This window comes from Eptatretus burgeri, chromosome 3 (genome assembly GCF_056783735.1).
Source record: "Eptatretus burgeri isolate ZD-2024b chromosome 3, Ebu_testis_v1, whole genome shotgun sequence".
Taxonomy (NCBI): Eukaryota; Metazoa; Chordata; class Myxini; order Myxiniformes; family Myxinidae; genus Eptatretus; species Eptatretus burgeri.
The window spans coordinates 41,216,508-41,221,762 of NC_140963.1; the positions used below are offsets into that span (position 1 = coordinate 41,216,508).

The window sequence follows — 5,255 nt, forward strand, 5'->3', positions numbered from 1 at the left end:
GTGGTGACTGCAGTTTGGTTGTATGTTCGGCTCACCTGTGTATGTAGTATTTATGGCGACAGAGGTGGGAATTGTTTATTGAATGTTAGAGCATGATGTACATTATTATCCATGGGGAGAAAAGGAGGTCCTGGAGGTATCTGACCAATATGTTCAAGAAGTATCATGTACAGACATTCCCAGCAACCAGTATGTGCAAGAGGCATAGGAACTGAGATGGGACAGGGGATGCGGTGGGGTTGACGTCAAAAAAAAAAAATCAGCCACATTTTGCTTATGTAATAAATATATAGTTCAGGGCTGGCACGATGACCTGGAGGTACGCACACTCGCCTCTAAGCTGTCTAACCTGGGTTCGAATCCCGATCCAGGTATAAACTGTCATCCCGGCATTTCACAGGCAGGGTGATTCATCAATGTGTGTTGCTGAACGTTAAACATCCCATGGTGTCTTTTGCAAAGAGTAGGTGAGCTATCGCCAGCACCATAGAACAAATTGCAAATTCCTTCCCAAAGCTTAGTCGAACGTCAGGCCTTATTAGCCAGGAAGAAGTAGAAGTAGAAGTAGAGGTAGAAGAAGTAAAAGTAGAGGAAGCAGTAGAAGAAGAAGTAGAGGTGGAGGTAGAGGTAGAAGTAGAGGTGGAGGTAGAACTCGAGGTAGAGGGAGAAGTAGAGAAAGGAGAAGAAGAAGGAGAGGTAGAGCTGGAGGTGGAGGTAGAAGTAGAAGAAGTAGTAGCGGTAGAAGTAGAGGTAGAGGTAGAGCTCGAGGTGGAGGTAGAGGAAGAAGAAGAAGGTTGTTCCTTCATTCCCAGGTTAATATTGTGAGTGATCCCGAGAGAGGAGGTAGATGGATGGGGGAAGAAAAGGCAGAATAGATCGGATGAGAGTCGAAACAATCAATTTACATCCCCGCCAGTCACAATGGATGCGAAGGTGGAGGCAGGTATGGGGGGCGTGGCTCACTGTCCACGCCCCCACGGTCCTTGTCCTCCCTTTTCGACACATCAGTCGGGCCTGCAGTTTCATCTCTCGTGTTCGTGTATTTACACCAGGTGATCAGCGGAACCGTACTACGACTACTACTACGACTACTACTACTTTGGGAGACTTTATTGACGCCTTCCGTCACCTCGCATCCGCGACCCGTCAGTCCCCACCTTGACAGGTATCACACGCTTGGTTATCTGGTTACTGTGACGTCTCCGGCGAAGGTGACTTGTTTGCGTGCGTGCGTGCGTCCGTCCGTCCGTCCGTCCGTCCGTGTACCCCTGGCCTCGTGTAGTCCGTATCCCCCATGTGAAGCTTCACGATCTCCAGCCCTGTTGGAATCCCGCCCGGAATGACATTCCGACACGTCTAGCAGCGTTTGTCTGTCTCCCTCGGAGCAAAATGGACGTCGTTTAAAGTTGTCGTCGAGTGTGCAGGACACTCGGTTAGGGAAACTGCAAATCTAATCAACTTCACGTACACCTTGACGTACAGGTAGGTGTACGTCAACGCATTTGTACCTGTTCCCGTACACCTTTTAAATACGAGGACGCGAGAATGTATTGCTGACTGATTATTATTATTATAAACACCTTGGAATCAGTTCGTCGTCTCCTAAAGTTGGACTTTTATTGTTGGTGAATCAATGACGATGATGGGAACGTCGCAGGTTGAAGTCCTCCCCAGTACCGGGATGTCGGTGTCACCGTTTCGACACCTGGGGCGTAGACACGACGTCCATTTCGCTTGCCATCTCAGTTCTCACCTCCACGCTTATTGCAATGTATAGGACGCAATGTTGTGATTACCCAATAACTGTGACATTTAATACCGACTAACAATTGGCCAAACAATTCAATCATTTGCTATCGTGTGTCACCGAGTACACACACGCGCAAAGTACACCTGGGGAACAATTGGAACAATCTATTGCACGGATGCGTATACCATGAGTCGAGCAGGATTATGACTCGAATTACGATTACAATTGTAATGGAGCTCGGGTCAGACACAAACGAACCATTGTTTCATCTGAGAAGTCTCGACCCCTGCCTGGTACCGGATGTCCCTGATACCTGTATGCCAGCTTTCCGATGCACCTTGAAGTCGAGCCACACCCTCACCTGAGTGTAAATGTTTGCATCGATTTATGAGAATATAATTCAACCCTGAGATGTCTAATTGTCGTAATATCATCAATTACCGTTATCATCCGAGATAATTCAGCTTCAACTCGAGAAACACAACAATCTCTACCTCGAATTAATTTCACACCGACTGACTACCCGGAATTCACCGTGAGTATTTTTTTGGAATTAAATGGTGTGATGACATTTATGAATGATGTGACGTCAGAACTTCCGATACATTGAGTCAGATGTCGAACCTGCCGTGCCAAAGATAATGCAAGACATGAACGTGAACACGTACACACGGGCATGTACGTGAATGTGGTGGACTTTTTACGATGCAATACTTATCTTTGCCAGGTATTTCATAACAGACTGAAGGTCAGAATAGGAAAATGAGAAAAGAATCAATTTTAACCCAAATAATGCCACATAGAACATGATGGAGATGTTCTGCATGTTTACATACCTTAGAACACCCCACCCCATGTCTTTACTGTACACTGTGTTACATCCCTTCTTATACCCACCCTCCCCTCGTCCCATATCCTCCTTCAACCACCATTGCCTTTTATATCCCGACCTCCACAACTCCCATGTGCTTTCTTTTAGTCCCTTTCCTCCACTTTCATAACCTTCCTCAAACGACCCCTTTCCCCCCTTGTAACAGATATAATACTACACATACATATGGCCTCATATGACGGTGTTCATTTTGATTTTGTTTGCGTAGACCCAACCACAGCTTCAGGCTTGCAAAGGGTGTCACTGGGAACCTTTATCAGCCTGCTAAGTGGCCTGATGGCCTTGGCTTGGAACGAATACTTTACCCACCTGAGCACCCTGACTCTTGGGGTGTTGTGTAACCAAGGAATGATGTCATTCTAATATCCTTTGGGATTAATGAGCCACATCACTTGGTCACCAGGACAGGTATACCTGAGATTACAACATATTCAACATTTGTAATTATGAGGTTTGCAGGAGAGAATTGCGATTTATGAAAACACATACACGCACATACACGCACATACACGCACATACACGCACATACACGCACATACACGCACATACACGCACATACACGCACATACACGCACAGACACGCACAGACACGCACAGACACGCACAGACACGCACAGACACGCACAGACACGCACAGACACACACCTGACAATTCTCCAATTATATTGGAAGCATTAATTAAGGACCAGATGAGGAACCATTTAAATAAATACAAACTAATTAAAGGTATAGATAAAATAAGTGCAGATGAATTATTCAGGAGAGTAGAGAGTGATAGGACCAGGGGCCGTAGCCTGAGAGTGAAGAGGAGGAGAGTTAAGACGGTAGTAAGGAAGGGGTCTTTCACTCGGAGTATAGTTAATGCATGGAATGGTCTCCCTGGAAAGGTCGTGGCAGCAGAAACAGTTGATAAGTATAAATTATAATTAGATAGGTACGTGGCAGTTACGGAGATAGAGGGGTATACGCATGTTGGTGGGACTTTTCCGTAACTTGAGCATTGATGGGTGATTGTGTACATGTGTACAGCGTGCTGTTGGTGGGAGTCTCGTCAAGGGGTGTTGTATGGTTGATGTTTTTTTTTTTACCCAAACGCATGCCCCCTCCCTTGAAGGAAACCCCCCCCCCCCCAAAAAAAAATCTTCAAAAAACCCCACAAAAAACATGTAATAAAAAAAATTATATATTTGCATTTTTCTTATTTTGATCTCATGTTGATAAATTTGTATGGTGTTGATGTGGCGCAGACATGATGGGCTGACCGGGCGTAGTGGCATGCGCCTGTAATCCGGCTACTCGGAGGCTTAGGTTGGAGGATCGCTTGAGGACAGGAGCTCTGCGCTATGAGAAGGTGTAGGGCAGCCTGGAATCATGGCAAAACCCAATCCTTATCCCTGTGTCGTAAGAGGCAACCAGGGTTCGGTCAGGAAGGGCATCCGGCGTAAAACCTATGCCAAATCAGTATGCGGATCATGACTGATGATCCGCTGTGGCGACCCCTAACGGGAGCATCCGAAAGACGAAGAAGACATGATGGGCTAAATGGCCTCCACCTTTGTGTAATTTAATTGTTTCCTTGTGTTTATATGTAACTAACGTGGATCAGTGCGCTTTGCGCGCCTCAGCACACATCGCTGCAGAGGCATAGGCATCTTGACCATGCTTGCTTTCTCCGGTTGTGAGGGAAGGTAGGGAATGGTGGAAGAGTGTTAGTGGGGTGGTGGTGGATCGTGGGTTGTGCAGGGATGGGAGAATGGTGGAGGGGGTTGGGGTGCATGGTGCTGGGGGGCACAGTGGGGGAGATCAGCCAAATATTTTTTTGCTCTGACTGAATATACACTGTAAATCAGAAGTCAGAACCCAGAACATATAAATAACTAGAAGGGCACTCAGTAGAGCGCATACCTCCTCCATGTAATGCCTAATCCATGAAAACATATCAGGCCCATTACATTTTTGAAATATCATGCTGTACAGTACGATATCGTTGTTGGCCCAATCTCTCAATAGTGAAGAATCACTTTAAAAATTAAATAATTCTGGTATCCAGATCCGGATCATCACCAAAATTTTTTTTTACTTTGTCCCTGTAAAACACCCAATGTGTTCACCAAGTTTCATCCGAATCTGTCCACAACTTTTTCAGATATCATGCTATGTATCGTTTTTGGCCCTATCAATGGTGAAGAATCATTTTTAAAATTCTAGCATTCGGATCCGGATCCAGATCTTCACCAAAATCTAATCAGTTCGTCCTTGTCACACACCCAACCTGTCCACAAAATTTCATCCGGATCCGACCACAACATTTTGAGATATCCTGCACACACACACACACACACACACACACACACACACACACACCCACACACACACACACACACACACACACACACACACACACACACACACCCAACCTGTCCACAAAATTTCATCCGGATCCGTCCACAACATTTTGAGATCCTACACACACACACACACACACACACACACACACACACACACACACACACACACACACACACACACACACACACACACACACACACACACACACACACACACGAAAACATAATCTCCTTTACCATCGGTGGTAAAGGAAAAAGGAACTGA

General features: G+C 45.8%; 1 protein-coding gene across 1 annotated transcript in view; it reads left to right on the plus strand.

The window, feature by feature from the left end:
• Positions 1 to 1,362: 1,362 nt before the first annotated feature.
• The window catches only part of LOC147029757 (epidermal growth factor receptor kinase substrate 8-like), a 120,341-nt gene continuing 116,448 nt past the window's right edge, over positions 1,363 to 5,255 (plus strand). The window contains exon 1 of the mRNA XM_085873071.1: positions 1,363 to 1,482. The gene's annotated coding sequence lies outside the window, so the exon portion shown is untranslated. The remainder of the gene's footprint in view (positions 1,483 to 5,255) is intronic.